A 20,098-nucleotide genomic window follows, 5' to 3' on the forward strand; every position below is an offset into this window, starting at 1 on the left:
TTGCTTCTTTTTCAATAATAAATGCGATTGCGATATCAGCTACAGATGCCGCGACTTTGCTGGAGTGGTTTATCTATAAGCGATGCTGGGTGAATTCCCTGCGAGTGGTGTCACGTGACGAAGGCCTCGTCCCACTTTCCAGCACTATGCCTATAAGGCGTCGCCGCGTTGCATGTACCAGCCTGTATGTCTGACAGGATATTTCAGTAAGTTGGCGAGCCCCTAAGCAGGTGGAGCAGTAATGCCTAAACCAGGGGTGTCCAACCCGCTGTCGGAGGGCCGCATGCAGTCCAAAGGCAAGTTTCAATGCGGCGCAAGGAGTAAGCGTCTCACGATTGGTTAAAAAATTCGTAAAATTCCTTTTTAAGTAAAGTTACGATAAATTCAATGTTTTCGATATGAAACTCTCACACTCAACGCTCTTCTTTCACTGGTCCTTTTCTTCCCAAAAATTATCGTCTTCTTCCAGTGTGGCCCAGGTATGCTCAAAGGTGGACACCCGTGGCCAAAGGGATGCCTGGCGAACGTATGCTGATTTGATGAAGCCCTCCACGCTGTCACGTCCTGTGCAAGCCTCTCCATTTCTAACTACCGAAACCTGCATCGATATGAACCCCACCCCGATTCTGAGGGCCTCATTCTCTCGTCTTCCGGCGAAAAGTCTTGTTTACTGGCATGTGGATAACGCCGAAAAAGTGCCCTGTCTGCGACTTACATTGCGTTTTTGTTGCGCAGCGTAACTACAAATATTAGGCGAGCAGTTACTATTACTGACGATTGGAGGTGAACATAAGTTACAATAGTGTTATTTGTGATCTTCTTGCAGCCCATTACAGGAGAAGATGTACGCCAAACACAGACAAAAGTATTTCCCTATCCACTGATTTCGTTTGTGCTATCAAGCAAAGATATTAATTATACAGGGTAAGTCACCTAAGACTTAACTACAAAAAACTTAACTCCGTCCGACAACGCCTTGGAAGGCCCAACGGTACCGACCGGCCGCCGTTTCATCCTCAGCCCACAGGCGTCACTGGGTGTAACACCCCCTTTATTTCCTGAGCGGTTCCAGCTATCGTAACGAGCTCTTCCGCAAATTACTGTACGGTAAGGGTCATGTACTTCGGCATGTGATAGTCTTTAAGTCTCGTGTCGATCGATATGTTGAAGCAAGTACGATTTTCTGATGGCTTCAGAAAGCGCTAGACAAAACGAGTACAGTGATACACTCCTGGAAATTGTCCGCCGCTCGTGGTCTCGCGGTAGCGTTCTCGCTTCCCGAGCACGGGGTCCCGGGTTCGATTCCCGGCGGGGTCAGGGATTTTCACCTGCCTCGAGATGACTGGGTGTTTGTGTTGTCCTCATCATTTCATCATCATCCAGGAAAATGGCGAAATTGGACTGAGCAAAGATTGGATAATTGTACGGGCGCTGATAACCACGCAGTTGAGCGCCCCACAAACCAAACATCATCATCATCACTCCTGGAAATTGAAATAAGAACACCGTGAATTCATTGTCCCAGGAAGGGGAAACTTTATTGACACATTCCTGGGGTCAGATACATCACATGATCACACTGACAGAACCACAGGCACATAGACACAGGCAACAGAGCATGCACAATGTCGGCACTAGTACAGTGTATATCCACCTTTCGCAGCAATGCAGGCTGCTATTCTCCCATGGAGACGATCGTAGAGATGCTGGATGTAGTCCTGTGGAACGGCTTGCCATGCCATTTCCACCTGGCGCCTCAGTTGGACCAGCGTTCGTGCTGGACGTGCAGACCGCGTGAGACGACGCTTCATCCAGTCCCAAACATGCTCAATGGGGGACAGATCCGGAGATCTTGCTGGCCAGGGTAGTTGACTTACACCTTCTAGAGCACGTTGGGTGGCACGGGATACATGCGGACGTGCATTGACCTGTTGGAACAGCAAGTTCCCTTGCCGGTCTAGGAATTGTAGAACGATGGGTTCGATGACGGTTTGGATGTACCGTGCACTATTCAGTGTCCCCTCGACGATCACCAGTGGTGTACGGCCAGTGTAGGAGATCGCTCCCCACACCATGATGCCGGGTGTTGGCCCTGTCTGCCTCGGTCGTATGCAGTCCTGATTGTGGCGCTCACCTGCACGGCGCCAAACACGCATACGACCATCATTGGCACCAAGGCAGAAGCGACTCTCATCGCTGAAGACGACACGTCTCCATTCGTCCCTCCATTCACGCCTGTCGCGACACCACTGGAGGCTGGCTGCACGATGTTGGGGCGTGAGCGGAAGACGGCCTAACGGTGTGCGGGACCGTAGCCCAGCTTCATGGAGACGGTTGCGAATGGTCCTCGCCTATACCCCAGGAGCAACAGTGTCCCTAATTTGCTGGGAAGTGGCGGTGCGGTCCCCTACGGCACTGCGTAGGATCCTACGGTCTTGGCGTGCATCCGTGCGTCGCTGCGGTCCGGTCCCAGGTCGACGGGCACGTACACCTTCCGCCGACCACTGGCGACAACATCGATGTACTGTGGAGACCTCACGCCCCACGTGTTGAGCAAGTCGGCGGTACGTCCACCCGGCCTCCCGCATGCCCACTATACGCCCTCGCTCAAAGTCCGTCAACTGCACATACGGTTCACGTCCACGCTGTCGCGGCATGCTACCAGTGTTAAAGACTGCGATGGAGCTCCGTATGCGACGGCAAACTGGCTGACACTGACGGCGGCGGTGCACAAATGCTGCGCAGCTAGCGCCATTCGACGGCCAACACCGCGGTTCCTGGTGTGTCCGCTGTGCCGTGCGTGTGATCATTGCTTGTACAGCCCTCTCGCAGTGTCCGGAGCAAGTATGGTGGGTCTGACACACCGGTGTCAATGTGTTCTTTTTTCCATTTCCAGGAGTGTATAATGCTTGTTAATGATAAGGCTGAAGCCCTTTGCGAAAGAATCCAAGAAATGTAGTAAAATTGGAATCCAATATGGCTAGAGTCAGCTCAGCTATTGCGGCTTAAACACCGCCAAGCAGAGCTCTCATGCGTGGCTCCGTCCTTATACACTAATTTTGCAAAAACAGACATAATGTCTGATGGGATAGCAGCAATCAGTGATTGTACAATGTTACTTATAATCCGTCTTGATTGCAATTTTTTTTTATTCATATGACCGGTTTCGGTTCATCCAGACCCATCTTCAGATCTGATATTACAGTTACAGGAGTAACCCGTCCAAATCCAGCAACTTTCTCATGTGACTCAGCATGTCAAAGTTACTGAATTTGGACGGGTTACTCCTGTAACTGAAATATCAGATCTGAAGATCGTTCTGGATGATCCGAAACCGGTCATATGAATAAAAAAAAATTTTTGCAATCAAGACGGATTATAAGTAACGTTATACACTGATACACCAAAACATTACGACTACCAGCTTCAGACCTTGTTTGTCCGTCTTTGGAACGAAATACATCACTGATTCTCCGTATCAGGGATTCCATAGTTTGCTGGAAGGTTTTTGGAGGTATGCGGCATTAGATACCTCAACACAGGTCATGTAATTCGTACAGACAACGGGACGTTGATTTGCGAACGCTGTGATGGCGCCCGACAGCGACCCCGATGGATTCCATAGGATTTACATGAGGAGAATTTGGTCGCTGAGACAGCAACGTGCGTTCACTATAATTTTCATCAAACCACTGTTGAATGGTTCTGGCTCCGAGATACGGACAATTGTTGTTGTTGTTGTTGTTGTTGTTGTTGTTGTTGTGGTCTTCAGTCCTGAGACTGGTCTGATGCAGCTCTCGATGCTACTCTATTCTTCATCTCCCAGTACCTACTGCAGCCTACATCCTTCTGAATCTGCTTAGTGTATTCATCTCTTTGTCTCCCTCTACGATTTTTACCCTCCAAGCTGCCTTCCAGTACTAAATTTGTTATCCCTCTTCTTCTAGTCAAGTTGTGCCACTACTCCTCCCCAATTCTATTCAATACCTCCTCATTAGTTATGTGATCAACCCATCTAATCTTCAGCGTTCTCGTCTAGCACCACATTTCGAAAGCTTCTATTCTCTTCTTGTCTAAACTATTTACCGTCCATGTTTCACTTGCATACATGGCTACACTCCATACAAATACGGACAATTATACTGCTGAAAGACGACAACACCGTCGGGGAAGACATCAAGCGTGAAGGTGGTTCGCAGCTGTCAGCGTGTCTTCGATTACTGCCTCGGGTCCCATGCAAGCGCAGGAGAATGTCTCCCACAGCTTAATTCTGCTCCCACCAGTTTGCGTCCGTAGCGCGCTACACGTTTCGAGCCGCCGTTCACCTCGATGACGGAGTTTGTGCAGATGGCCATCGACCCGGTGTGGCTAAAATACGATTCACCCGAAGAGCCGATACGTTTCCATTGATCGGCGGTCGAATCCGGATGGTCCCGTGCCCACTGCAATCGTAATTGGCGATGTCGTTGGGTCAACATGTGAACACGTAGGGGTGGTCTGCTGCGGAGCTCTATGTCCAACGATGTACGATAACCGGTGAGGTCCAAATTGTGCGTGCAAAGCATTGTACTCTTTCAGTAGAAATGCCACAGATCACCATCTCTTCTGCTTTACAGAATAGACGAGCTCCGAACCCCACGTTGTATGAAGAGTCGTCGACGTTCGACCATTTAGCGCCTCGTGTATTTTCACTGTCCTACGTCTTTCAGTAGATGCTCACGACAGTAGCACGTCAACATTCGACCAGCTTCGCCTGTTTCGAGATACTCGTTGACGGCCGCGGTGGACGAGCGGTTCTAGGCGCTTCAGTCCGGAACCGCGCGACGGCTACGGTCGCAGGTTCGAATCCTGCCTCGGGCATGGATGTGTGTGATGTCCTCAGGTTAGTTAGGTTTAAGTAGTTCTAAGTCCTAGGGGACTGATGACCTCAGATGTTAAGTCCCAAAGTGCTCAGAGCCATTTGAACCATTTAGATACTCGTTCACAGACTCAGCGTAATAATAACCTGCCCTTTGTCAACGTCGCTTATCTCGGTGGATTTCCCCATTTACAGCACATATCTTCGCTGGGGTTATCCCCCACCTGTGTCTGCTCCGCTTACGTACATTTGTTACGGCTTCACGTGCCCGCAAAGCCAATAGGCGGCATGTAACGTCGCAGTGGGCATACTGTTTTGGCTGATCACTGTATGCAGTAAGGCAGACCTACGCTAATGGGGTAAAACGTCATTTCCTATACGACATTGGTACAGGGCCAGAAATGATTTTCGTGTTTGGAACTGTGGTATATGCAAGCTTCTGGCGCGTCAGACGCACCTGAGGACAACTATTTAGAATCTGTGCACCTCTCCAGGCTTTTGCTGAAGCAACCGCAGTTCATAATAGTGCACATTCCGCTGCAGAGTGAAAATCTCATTCTGTGACCACAGTTCTATCAGGCAGTTTCCAGTTTAAACCCTTCCCGTTGCTGCTTACTTCTGAAAGCCGAAATAGAAATATCTGTCATTCATACTTCTTAAACAGTCCTACTCAAGGGAACAAGGAAATAACTGTATTAACTTTCTTAGATTCGAAAAAAAAAATGATAACTGATCTGTCTTTGGGCTGCAGAGCCGAAATGCTTCTTAACGTAATCCGCGCGCTGTCGCATAAATGTATCTATATATACTACTCGGAACTGTAATAAGACGCGCCATATCACGGAATACGCGGCCGTTCACGCTGGAGGTTAAAGTTAGTTTAAGTAGTGTGTACGTCTAGAGACCCATGAAAAAACGGTTCAAATGGCTCTGAGCACTATGGGACTTCACTTCTGAGGTCATCAGTCCCCTAGAACTTAGAACTACTTAAACCTAACTAACGTAAGGACATCACACACATCCATGCCCGAGGCAGGATTCGAACCTGCGACCATAGCGGTCGCGGGGCTCCAGACTGTAGCGCCTAGAACCGCTCGACCACCCCGGCCGGCTAGGGACCCATAACATCAGCAGTTTGGTCCCATAAGAATTCACATACATTTGAGCATACTGTAATAAGACAGAATACTCTTTAAATAAGTATGACTTACGACATGTCACACTCAAAGTAAATTCACAGACGCGCCAGTGAAAATGGTATAGGAATGCGTATTCAAATACGGAGATGTGTAAACAGGGACAAAACGCCGCTGCGGTCAGCAACGCCTATATATACTATGTGATCAAAAGTAGCCGGACACCCCCAAAAACATATGTTTTTCTTATTAGGTGCATTGTGCTGGTACCTACTGCCGGGTACTCCATATCAGCGCCCTCAGTAGACATTAGACATCGTGAGACAGCAGGATGGGGCCCTCCGCGGAACTCACGGTCTTGGAACTGGGCGGGTGACTGGATGTCACTTGAGTCATACGTCTGTATGCGAGATTTCCACTCTCCTAAACATCCATATGTCCACTGTTTCCTATGTGATAGTGAAGGGCAAACGTGAAGGGACAAATACAGCACAAAAGCGTACAGGCCGAACTCGTCTGTTGACTGACAGAGACCACCGACAGTTGAAGAGGGTCGTAATGTGTAATAGGCAGACATCTCCAGACCATCACACAGGAATTCCAAAATGCATCAGGATCCACTGCAAATCCTATGACAGTTAGGCGGGAGGTGGGAAAACTCGGATTTCATGGTCGAGTGGTTGGGCAAAGCCACACATCACGCCGGTAAATGCCAAACGAGGCCTCGCTTGGTGTAAGGAGCGTAAGCATCAGACGATTGACGATGGAAAAAGGTTGTGTGGAGTGACGAATCACGGTACACAAAGTGGCGATCCGATGGTAGGGTGTGGGTATGGCGAATGCCCGGTGAACGTCATCTGCCAGAGGGTGAAGTGCAGACAGTAAAATTCGGAGGCGGTGGTGTTATGGTGTGGTCGTGTTTTTCAAGGAGGTGGCTTGCACTCCTCCTTGTTTTGCGCGACACTATCACAACACAGGCCTACATTGATGTTTTAAGTACCTTATTGCTTACCACTGTTGAAGAGCAGTTCGGGGATGGCGATTGCATCTTTCAACACGATCGAGCATCTGTTCATAATGCACGGCCTGCGGTGGAGTGGTTACACGACAATAACATCACTGTAATGGACTGGCCTGCACAGAGTCCTGACCTGAATCCTACAGAACACCTCTGGGATGTTTTGGAAGGCTGACTTCGTGCCAGGCCTCAACCGACCGACATCGATACGTCTCCTCAGTGCAGCACTCCGTGAAGAACGGGCTGCCATTCCCCAAGAAACCTTCCAGCACCTTATTGAACGTATACCTGCGAGGGTGGAAGCTGTCATCAAGGCTAAGGATGGGCTAACACCTTACTGAATTCCAGCAGTACCAATGGAGGGAGCCACGAACTTGGAAGTCTTTTTCAGCCATGCGTCCGGATATTTTTGATCACATATTGTAAGGCGACAAGTGCCTGTCGCAGTTGTTAGATCGTTTACTGCTTCTACATTGACAGGTTATCTAGATTTAAGTGAGTTTGAACGTGGTGTTGTAGTCGGCGCACGAACGATGGGACACAGCTTCTTCCAGGTAGCGATGAAGTGGGGATTCCCGTACGACCATTTCGCTAGTGTACAGTGAATATCACGAATCCGGTAAAATATCAAATCTCCGACATCGCTGCGGCTGGGAGAAGATCCTTGCAAGAACGGGACCAACTATGAAGAGAATCGTTCATTGTAACAGAAGTTCGACCTTCCACAAATTGCTGCTGATTTCAATGCTGGGCCATCAACAAGTGTCAGTGTGCGAACCATTAAACGAAACATAATCGATATGGCCTTTCGGGGACGAAGGTCTACTCGTGTACCCTTGATGACTGCACGACACAAAGCCTTACGGCTCGTCTTGGCCCGTCAACTTCGACATTGGACTGTTGATGACTGGAAACATGTTGCGTGATCGGTCGAGTCTCGTTTCAAATTGTATCGAGCAGATGGACGTGAGCGGGTATGGAGGCAACCTCATGAATCCATGGACCCTGCACGTCAGCAGGGGACTGTTGAAGCTGGTGGAGGCTCTGTAATGGTGTGGGGCGTGTGCAGTTGGAGTGATCTGGGATCGCAGATACCTATTGACATGACTCTGACAGGTGACATGTATGGAAGCATTCTGATGACCTGCATCCATTCACGTCCATTGAGCATTCCGACGGACTTAAGACAATTCTGGCAGGACAATGCGACACCGCACACGTCTAGAATTGCTGCAGAGTGGCTCCAGGAACACTCTTCCGAGTTTAAACACTTCCGCTGTACACCAAACTCCCCAGGCATGAACATTATTGAGCGTTTCTCAGATGCCTTGCAACGTGCTGTTCAGAAGAGATCTCCACCTCCTTGCATTCGAACAGATCTATGGGCAGCCCTGCAGGATTCCTGGTGTCAGTTCCCTCCAGCACTACTTCAGACATTAGTCGTGTCCATGCCACGTCACGTTGCGACACTTCTGCGTGCTGCCGGGGGCCCTACACGATGTTAGGCAGGTGTACCAGTTTCTCTGGCTCATCATTGTAGTTTCCTTAACTAAACTTCGTTTGACACTTTACTTAAGCATGCGATCAAATTGTTTACCGTCGACTTCAAGACACGTCTGCCATCACCGTTCGATGGTTAGATGAACTTACATCGGATGATACGCCGTTACGTAATGCGACGTTTCGATGGCGTATATCGTTCGGCTTCGTAGCGGCTCATTATGAACTACATCTTTCAGTGCTCCCCATTGAAAGCACTCTACAGCAGTCAAATCAAGAGACTGGTGAGCTATTATATTGCAGCATTACGTCCTACAGAACGGTCAGGAAACTTTTCACTCAGTATTTGCGTTGCGAGGGAGGAAGAGTGAGCTGTGGAGCGGTCGTGTTCGAACCACATACTCTGTCGTTTATTCAGCGACACCTCTTCCAGAAGAACAGATAGACTGTTGGACTCTTCGTATTTCCATTTAACATCAATGGGATGAAGAAAGGTCCGGTACTGGTATTTTCTACGATGCCGCAGCATAGGTTTACGCTTTTAAGGTGGTTGTTGTTGTTGTTGTTGTTGCTGAACCCGACGAAGTCAGCGTGGACTTCCAGCTTCCCAGTAGAATATGTCCCGTAAATTTACATTATAGTAGTTCCTAAACGGTCTCCGTCGGTAAAGAGCACACGTTGGACAAATGATGTGTCGCCTCCCAAGCGATGCAGACTAAAACAGCAAAAATCTATAAGACTTTCGAAATAAGGTCCTCCGAATACTTGCTGTAGTGACAGGCTTGCTTTCAGGTTTTAGAATATTTCTCGGATTGTTACGCAAACAGTTTCAACGTCAACATTCCCAAGCATTATATCCCTGTAGTCGATTTTCATGCGCTTGCGGATGCCGTTAAAAAGATGCATCATTCTACACTCCTGGAAATGGAAAAAAGAACACATTGACACGGGTGTGTCAGACCCACCATACTTGCTCCGGACACTGCGAGAGGGCTGTACAAGCAATGATCACACGCACAGCACAGCGGACACACCAGGAACCGCGGTGTTGGCCGTCGAATGGCGCTAGCTGCGCAGCATTTGTGCACCGCCGCCGTCAGTGTCAGCCAGTTTGCCGTGGCATACGGAGCTCCATAGCAGTCTTTAACACTGGTAGCATGCCGCGACAGCGTGGACGTGAACCGTATGTGCAGTTGACGGACTTTGAGCGAGGGCGTATAGTGGGCATGCGGGAGGCCGGGTGGACGTACCGCCGAATTGCTCAACACGTGGGGCGTGAGGTCTCCACAGTACATCGATGTTGTCGCCAGTGGTCGGCGGAAGGTGCACGTGCCCGTCGACCTGGGACCGGACCGCAGCGACGCACGGATGCACGCCAAGACCGTAGGATCCTACGCAGTGCCGCAGGGGACCGCACCGCCACTTCCCAGCAAATTAGGGACACTGTTGCTCCTGGGGTATCGGCGAGAACCATTCGCAACCGTCTCCATGAAGCTGGGCTACGGTCCCGCGCACCGTTAGGCCGTCTTCCGCTCACGCCCCAACATCGTGCAGCCCGCCTCCAGTGGTGTCGCGACAGGCGTCAATGGAGGGACGAATGGAGACGTGTCGTCTTCAGCGATGAGAGTCGCTTCTGCCTTGGTGCCAATGATGGTCGTATGCGTGTTTGGCGCCGTGCAGGTGAGCGCCACAATCAGGACTGCATACTACCGAGGCACACAGGGCCAACACCCGGCATCATGGTGTGGGGAGCGATCTCCTACACTGGCCGTACACCACTGGTGATCGTCGAGGGGACACTGAATAGTGCACGGTACATCCAAACCGTCATCGAACCCATCGTTCTACCATTCCTAGACCGGCAAGGGAACTTGCTGTTCCGACAGGACAATGCACGTCCGCATGTATCCCGTGCCACCCAACGTGCTCTAGAAGGTGTAAGTCAACTACCCTGGCCAGCAAGATCTCCGGATCTGTCCCCCATGGAGCATGTTTGGGACTGGATGAAGCGTCGTCTCACGCGGTCTGCACGTCCAGCACGAACGCTGGTCCAACTGAGGCGCCAGGTGGAAATGGCATGGCAAGCCGTTCCACAGGACTACATCCAGCATCTCTACGATCGTCTGCATGGGAGAATAGCAGCCTGCATTGGTGCGAAAGGTGGATATACACTGTACTAGTGCCGACATTGTGCATGCTCTGTTGCCTGTGTCTATGTGCCTGTGGTTCTGTCAGTGTGATCATGTGATGTATCTGACCCCAGGAATGTGTCAATAAAGTTTCCCCTTCCTGGGACAATGAATTCACGGTGTTCTTATTTCAATTTCCAGGAGTGTATTTAAAGAATCATACTTGCTTCATTAGCACTATCGATACGAGAGTTAAGTCACTTTATCATTTGCCAAAAACTTCTTTTCGATATCTGGAAGCGATCACAATATGAAAGGGGTGTTAAGTCTTACGTGACGGACTCTCTATGGTATGCAGTTAGATTTCACCAGACGTTTTACACATCCCTTTGTAACAGATAGCCGGTGGTATTGAGAAGCTATGTCACATCACTACGTATACTACAGCAATCTTACCAAGAGTTTCTCAAATACACTGTAGAATAACCAGTAATTTAATAAAGCACGTAAGAAAAATTCAAAATCTTGTCCAATGGGTAACACTTTATTCATATGAACTACATTAGTAGCTGCATTTAGAGATCACTGACATTATAGCCATCACACTTTACTCGCTGTATTTCTTAAAAGTGTTAGATAGGTTCTCTACGTTGTATGTCACCATAGATGAACTGATTAACTACCGACAATATACTACAGAAATAAGTGCTTCGTCTGTGTTAACCTACGAAGTAAACTTCTGACTGTCTAACAGCATTTCCTTGCCTTCTGAGAGATGGACAACGTTTCTGCGGTGCGTTTTAAGTAAATAACTCGTCATCTTAACTGATCCTTCCGTCGTTTGCAGATAGAAACTTTTCATATGTAATGGTTAAAGACAAACAAACAGCCCTTTGTTTCACATATATTTGTTTACGGCCTAACATTTTCTGATTATCACGCCACTGGCAGAATATTCGATGGAAAACTGTTTAGTAATAAACAATATTAGTGGAAGAAAACTGGTTTGCTTGACACTCTTACAATTGACGCGTAATGTCAATTTAATTAATGCGCACAATAAGTTGTCATATACAGTAACAGTTGTCGGTGGTTTTTATGCAATATAATGCAACAAAAAAATAAAAAAGATCGTAGAGAATACAGCATTATCTACGTATCAGTAAAGTGAAAAGACTGTGCAGTCAAAGCTCGGGGCTAAAGCCCTGGAAACGCGCCATGGAGAAAATTATTCAGTTTACTGTGCTTCATGTTTTATACATTAATGAGCAAGCTGACAATATTAATATATTTTCTGCAGATGATGCTGTTATCTGTAATGAAGTACAGTTGGATCTTGATAAAATTTCATAGTAGTGTAAAGAATGGGATCTTGCCTTTAATGACCAGAAAGTTAAAATAATGCACTTCAGAAATGATACCAAGAGAAGTGTATCATTATTAGAATTAGGCGCCGCGCGGGATTAGCCGAGCGGTCTGTGGCGCTGCAGTCATGGACTGGGCGGCTGGTCCCGGCGGAGGTTCGATTCCTCCCTCGGGCATGGGTGTGTGTGTTTGTCCTTAGGATAATTTAGGTTAAGTAGTGTGTAAGCTTAGGGACTGATGACCTTAGCAGTTAAGTCTCATAAGATTTCACACACATTTGAACGGTATTTTCTTTTTTTTTTTTAATTTGGGCAGTCATACCAAAACCTGAGTGTAACAGTGTGTAGGGATATAAAATGGAATGATCACACAGACTCAGTCATTGGTAAAGGAAATGGCAAATTTCGGGGCGTTGGTAGAATACTAGGAAAATGTAATCAGTCTAGAAATAAGAGTCCTTACGAAACACTCGCGTGGCCAACTCTAGCAATGGCTCCAAACTCTGTTTTAAGCTAGTTAGCACCTGACATTTAAGTTCCAAAGATGTGGCATTTGCTGTCTACATGAAATGAAATATATTTAAAACGGTTTACAAATGGCTCTAAGCACTATGGGACTTAACATCTGAGGTCATCAGTCCCCTAGATGTAGATCTACTTAAACCAAACTAACCCAAGGACATCACACACATCCGTGCCTGAGGCAGGATTCGAACCTGCGACCGTAGCAGCAGCGCGGTTCCGCACTGAAGCGCCTAGAACCGCTCGGCCACAGCGGCCGGCATTTAAAACGGTGTGTAACCATAAGCATGTGATGTCAGCTGGCTAAAAAGTGTTCCTTATTCTCACAACAGGAAAGAGGAATTGATCGAAATAAATTGACAAACGTAAGATTTAATATGGATAAGAGGTTCTTTTAAATGCCCTTTATACTATACACTACTCACATAATGCAAAAACACAGCTTAGTTGAGAGCTGGTCAGTGAAACAATGGGTATAGTGATAGATGTAAAGTCTTTAATGTACCTTCAGTATTCCATGCTTCCTACATCACATATTTCACTACTGTCTGTCAGTCTTCTTGTGTCACCCTTTCAGTTGCGTCCTTCAAAAGGCAGGCGACTTCAGTCAACGTAAATTTTTTTGTTCTTTGTAGCAATATGTCATTTGACTTGAGATCAAATGAATTCTATATTCAGGGTGTATACGGCCCGGGACATTCGGGAGATCCGGAAAAAACCCGGGAATTTTTTCATCCGGGACTACTCCGGGAAAAACCCGGGAATTTTTTAGAATTCCGGGATTTTTCATTGTTTTAGATTTCAGTTAGTTTTGTAGATTTGACGTGTAAGATCAGATACGCTGACAAAGAACTTTAGTCCACTACTGCTGAATAATACTGCAGCAATGAAACGTAAATCAGAGAATAACACCAAAATAAAAGTTTAGTTGGATAGAAAATGGGTAATTTACACAATGCACAGACCAGTTTGCCGACACCGAAAAGTGTCAAAGGCTTTAGGTCGAACGTCCGTAACAACTAACGTGCATTCGATGTGCGTGACGTCACAATTGTTTAAATTTGTAACAGATCACCAGAAAATATTACGAATAGTGGCTTGAGATGCGTTACTTTCAAAGTAAATTTCCATGCAAGATGATTTATGTTACGTGTGAGAATGTGCAGTGAATTTCTTAAATCACAGGGCGTTATAACTCTCATTCAAAACGTAACACTTTGGGGATCAGCCATTTGAAAACTGTCGGGCCCAGAAGATAAGTCATTTATGCCACTATTTAAAATTTTACCGGCACATTTGTATTTGGTATGACTTAACATGTAACACACGCTAAAAAAAAGACCGAGCTTCAGGTTAGTTTTCATATTTAATGTTGTTCTTTCATAGATAAAAAATAATGCAATCGATGCCAAAAAGTGTAATTGACCTTAAAAAAATTTGCATAATATTTTACTGAGCAATGTCACAAGTCTCTTCATGCCAGAACACTTCGACTTTTCTACGCAACTGATAATCATTTTGACACGATTTTAATTGCCAGATTAGAGCCTGTTAGTAGGCCTACGGACTTCCTATCATTGTAGGACTAATAACAGTGGATGCCAATAGACGATGCAATTCTCGTTCGTACATACACATCTGCTTACGAGTTAACCGGTGTAGAAACGCACTTTGCTGAATTGAGCGAGCTCGGCCTACCTTCGTAACGTACGCGCCGCGGCCTGTCTTTCTCGTAGGCCTCGTGCTCTGAATAACTGCCGTCATTCGCTAGCGAGGTCACGTGACATGAGCTATGACTGGCTGACAAAAGTGCATCGCTCAACGCAATCTCTATTTTAGAGTTTCGGAAGCTACCGTGTTGTAATTTGTGGAATTTGTGTGAACACTTTCGCAATACGAAAATAATTGTCTCGCATCAAACAACTTTCCAAACGCATTGTTTTTCCAGGATTTCGTTTCCTAAAGTGGTGGGACGTCCTCCGCCGGTATAAGGCCTTTACGATTCAAAGGACTGATACGTTTTATAGCTCCGAGGGAAAGTATACTGTTACTTAACCCGGATGTATTTTCACCCGCTTTATACGCAATTTCATCCGGGAGAAATTGTGTTTTTAACCGGGAAATCCGGGAATTTTTTTTTCTTGTCCACGTAGACACCCTGATATTGTGTTGAAATGGCAGTCGTACGAAGAGACCCATACCAAATCCAGCTAACAGCTTTTATAGAACGTATACAAATGAAGGAGACACGAATTGTCACAGGTCTGTTTTTCTCACAGAAGGGCTGTCAAACACTTGAAGATTTACTTCAGCAATCTCATGCAAGCCTACTTGCACACTTTCGAGGAGGAGTTGTGTTTCAGGACTCAGGAATATACCACAAGCCCACACATATCACTCCAGTAGGAACTGCCAAGATAAGATTACACTAACAAAGCACATTCGGATGCCTTATGGCAGGGGTTTCCAGTCGGTGGTACACGTGCCCCTTCTACACAAAGGACTTTTCCGGTTGTACACGTATAAGCGAGTAAGACAGATACAGATAAGAGGTGCATTCAAGTTCTAAGGCCTCCGATTTTTTTTTCTCCGGACTGGAAAGAGATAGAAACATGCTCATTTTTTTTTCAAATGAGGCTGCGTTCATTGTCAATACGTCCCAGAGATGGCAGCACCGTACAGCAGATGGAATTTTACCGCCAGCGGCGAGAATGAGAACTGTTTTAAATACTTCAAATTGCGACGTTTTTCCTTACTTGAACAGCGTGCAATCATTCGTTTTCTGAATTTGCGTGCTGTGAAACCAATTGAAATTCATCGACAGTTGAAGGAGACATGTGGTGATGGAGTTATGGATGTATCGAAAGTGCGTTCGTGGGTGCGACAGTTTAATGAAGGCAGAACATCGTGTGACAATAAACCGCCAGTGCTGAAAAAATGATGGTGTCCATGTTCTGGGACAGCGAGGGCGTAATCCTTACCCATTGCGTTCCAAAGGGCACTACGGTAACAAGTGCATCCTAAGAAAATGTTTTGAAGAACAAATTCCTTCCTGCACTGCAACAAAAACGTCCGGGAAGGGCTGCGCGTGTGCTGTTTCACCAAGACAACGCACCCACACATCGAGCTAACGTTACGCAACAGTTTCTTCGTGATAACAACTTTGAAGTGATTCCTCATGCTCCCTACTCACCTGACCTGGCTCCTAGTGACTTTTGGCTTTTTCCAACAATGAAAGACACTCTCCGTGGCCGCACATTCACCAGCCGTGCTGCTATTGCCTCAGCGATTTTCCAGTGGTCAAAACAGACTCCTAAAGAAGCCTTCGCCGCTGCCACGGAATCATGGCGTCAGCGTTGTGAAAAAAGTGTACGTCTGCAGCGCGATTACGTCGAGAAGTAACGCCAGTTTCATCGATTTCGGGTGAGTAGTTAATTAGAAAAAGAATCGGAGGCCTTAGAACTTGAATGCACCTCGTATAAGAAAAATTATTCTTTCTCGTCACTTTATTTTCAAAGTAACAAGACACTGGGAAGGCTGACTGATAAAAGTAGCGTCTGTGAAAATGTTAAAGGTAATGTATTTACAGCAGAATGTTTTGTTCGGACTGTATGCAGGACATAGGAAGCAGGGATGACGGTTACGGTGAAACAACCGGTTCTCTATTATATCGTTTTTCAACTGTTGTAATCGGACTGTTGAAACTACTCACAATAACCGGTTTCTGAAATAACCGATTTTCGTTTTTTTTTATTCCTATTATTTCCAGTAATTTATGTAGAAATCGAACGAAGGCTGAAAAATTTTGACTCTGTCAGTTTCAAGACACATAGAATGTAAATATTGAATTAAATAGGGAAATAAAAGAAAATCAGCCCGCGCACAGTTCGCTGGTCTTCTCGGAAAGTGGTAACTGGTTGATCACCAGAAAAAAAAACCACCAGTATTCTGCTATTGATTCAAAATTTTTTAAAACAATGCTCAAAATCATGTAACACTATTTGGAAACAATGAACAATCAGTGCTAATGGGTGAATCTATAGTTGAACTACAGGGTGTTTCAGAAGTGATGGTCAATATTCAGGGGTACGACAGGAATGATCATTCGAAACAAAAAAGTCAAGTAAACATGGACTCTAAAACTCACACCTTAAGAGCTATGAGGAATTCTTCACCTTCGGGCGAAACAAATCTCTTCTATTGCAAGCTCTTTGCTTTCCATATTTTGGGAAGTGGAAGTATGGCCCAAAACAAGAAAAAAACGTGCATTTAACCCGTGCTTTAAAATGCATACCTTAAGAACTGTGATCACTTGTTCAACTTTGCTACTTTGAAACACAACTCTTCTAATAACTTTTAAGGTATGCATTTTAAAGCACATCGTTATTGGACATTTTTGTCTTGTTTTGGTCCATACTTCCACTTCGCAAAATATGGAAAGCAAAGAGCTTGCAATAGAAGACATTTGTTTCACAGTATCGAAGATCAAGAATTCCTTATAGCTCTTAATGTATGCGGAGCTCATGTTTACTTGACTTTTTTGTTTCGAATAAGCATTCCTGCCATTTCTCTGAATATTGACCATCACTTCTGAAACACCCTGTATATTTTCCATGTTAATTTGTCCGTTTTCAAGGGCTACAAGCAGATAAAGGCAGGTTAATATATAGGCGCAGGTAGCAGGTCACCTGTCTTCTATTTTTATTGTAAACTATGAACGAATTATTAAGTTTTCAGGTTTTCTCCTTATATTGTGTCACAAGTTTGCTGTGTCTCCTCTGGTTTTTAATCTTTTAAAGCAAATGGAGCATAGCACTTCATTGATTCCACTCTTTGTAAAGTATTTCCAGACCAGGGACGGGGCCATTCTGTAAGAAAACTGATGTCTGGCCACTGCCATGTAGACCAGCTGGGAAAGTCTTGAATACATCAGATACAGGCATACTATCCAACAAGCCATGTCACATGGTAAAAGGCACACTGTCGTCTCAGCAATGCTGTACCAGTTCTTATGCCATCTGTTTATTACTCGTTTATGTCGGCATTGTTATTAAAATAGGTATTGATAGCTTATCCCATTTTCTACAACGACGCAATATTTCAACACAATGCTGATTTTACGAATAAAAATTTCTCGTTCATTAAAAAAAGGTTTATTTAAAAACTAAATTTTTACACTGCTGCTAAATTGAGATTTCGGTTTTTTATCCAGCTTTTAGTAAAAAATGAAAACGCCAATTACAACCGAGACCAAGCAAATACCGAAAAATACCAGTTATTCAGACCTAAAATTCTGGAATCGGTTTTAACCGGCAGGTTTTTTCCGTCCCTAACGGAAAGGCCTGATTGTACCATCCCTGCGTTAGTCGTCGCTGCCTTGGCCGGGAATGAGTCATCTTGTTTTGACCTTGACGAAATTTTGATAGGGTGTTGTCGTCGGTTATTCTAAAATTTTCGTTCCTCTTTGCAGGTACTGCCACCTTACGCCTTGCACCAACCTGTGGCGTTGCTGTACTCATTAAATAGTGAAAGGTTAATTGTTGTTATTGCCGCTTTCGTGGCTGTACCATAAAATTAATGGCATCGTGATACGAAGAAAGCTTGCGTCTGAACGGACTGTGCGTATTACAGCAAGCTGATTCTTGACTATTACAATTGTGATGTGAAGTTTAACTTGACTGTGTCACTTATATCTGGTTGTGTTTTAAGTTAATGACATAGCACTTTTTAAGCCAGGAAGCTACTCCTACCTCCAAGGATGCAGTTAAGAAACATAAATCAACACCTAATCACAGTTATGATGAAAGCTACTGACAGTTTTGCTTTATGGTAAATGCCAACACAGAAACCAGTGATAATCGAATTCTCCAGTGCGTTGTATGCTTAGAAACGCTTTAAAATCAAAACATGAAGCCTTCAACCCTTTATTTTGCACACGCAGAACTATTGTGAAGAAAAAGTGTTAAGTTACTTAAATTAGATGTATATAACTATCGTCATGTGAGGACTTTTGTATACATTGTTTCAAAATACACTATGCAAGTATCATTGCCCACAAGAGGCGCATGGGTACTGCAATGTAAGTACTATAGTGTTGTTCCTGCGGATGAAAAAATGGCTGCATTTTGCACTGTTGCATGTGAAATGTCTTAAAACAATTCCTTTTCGCTACAAAACACAGAACAGTACCACATTTTCTGAATTTTACAATCGACCATCCCCGAGGCAAAAGTCTACATCTCCCATTTTGCGCCATAATGTGGCCAATGACCAAAACTATTTTGTCGCATTTCACTAGCAGAGCAGTTTCTGTTTTATTCTTCTTCTTTCTTGTTGTCCGAACAGTACCCAAAGCCAGTTTTCCTATTCTTAGAAAAGATACGTTCATTTGCAACGTCCCAGGCAAGAATTCGACAACACATTTGTTAAAAAACTCACCTTCAAGACGTCTTTTTTCCGTTTATAAATAGTTCTTGTGCCGCAATAAAAACAAGCGCCACAGAATAGAATGAAACTTCTACACCGGTAGCTCATGCTCACATAACCTAGCAAGATGTCGGCTAAAAATTTATACTATTCGGAAACTTTTCACCAGAGGCAACAGAATATCACTGTGTATGAGAGCTTAAATGTTGTTTGCAAGCACCAGCGCATATCCCAGGACAGAATTTGAAACTCGTTGCAGAAAGCAGTTTTGATGTTGTTTGAGACTAACGTTACAGAAGCCTTATACCAAACTAGTTTTAGAATTGCAAAGGGAAGAACCCCCACCTCAGGCTTCGTTAAAAAGTGAGCAAGCTGTACTGGTACGCATAAATTTTTAACATTGTCAACTAGTACGCAGTGACAGAAAGCCTGGGAAATCCTGCCTTATGGAATCATTCTTCCCTCGCTCCGTACGCGCTTGGAACGGAAAGTATCTCTAATAACTGATACTCTCTGTTATGCATTTCGCAGTGGATTGCAGAGTGTAGAGTTAAATTTGACTACCAGCGCACAAAAAACTGCACTTTAATCACGTTATGGAAGCGAGAGAAGCAAGTAAAAGCGTGCGGGCTGTAGGAGCTCTAACATAATGATAACGGCAGCCTCGTAACGAGGTCAGCTGACTGCCAGAACCAATCACGGTAGCGAGTGGTGATGACGTCACCCACCTGTTGTCTCTTGCGCGTTCTTTCCGCTACTTGTTGCTACAGTCGGTGGGTTCCCGCAACGCGCTGGAATGTGCGTTCCTCGCGACACTACACAGACAAGACTGGCTGCGGGCCAGGTCGACCGCAGTGTCGGTCATCCTCTCTCTCTCTCCCCCTCCCCCTTTTCCCCCTCACTGGACACAGTTCCACGCTGGCTATGAGGTGAGGCAGGCCTGCCAACGTGCGCGCCGCGAAGGCACTAGCTCCACTCCGTAGTAGTTACCAGAGCGGCCGGGCGAGGCGCTGGTGGCAGCACCAGCCGTCAACGAAACCGTTTCTGCCGAGGACATCCTTAAGCCGTCGACACACGGACCGTGCTGTCGAACGTCAACGTTGAACAGCCGAGTTCAACGTGCTGTTGAACGCTCAGGAACGATG

General features: G+C 45.7%; 1 protein-coding gene across 1 annotated transcript in view; it reads right to left on the reverse strand.

Moving 5' to 3' along the window:
- The window catches only part of LOC126106382 (uncharacterized), a 66,535-nt gene extending 46,684 nt beyond the window's left edge, over positions 1–19,851 (reverse strand). Inside the window, exon 1 of the mRNA XM_049912648.1 lies at positions 19,682–19,851. The gene's annotated coding sequence lies outside the window, so the exon portion shown is untranslated. The remainder of the gene's footprint in view (positions 1–19,681) is intronic.
- Positions 19,852–20,098: the final 247 nt, after the last annotated feature.

Source organism: Schistocerca cancellata, chromosome 10, assembly GCF_023864275.1.
Source record: "Schistocerca cancellata isolate TAMUIC-IGC-003103 chromosome 10, iqSchCanc2.1, whole genome shotgun sequence".
NCBI classification, from domain to species: Eukaryota; Metazoa; Arthropoda; class Insecta; order Orthoptera; family Acrididae; genus Schistocerca; species Schistocerca cancellata.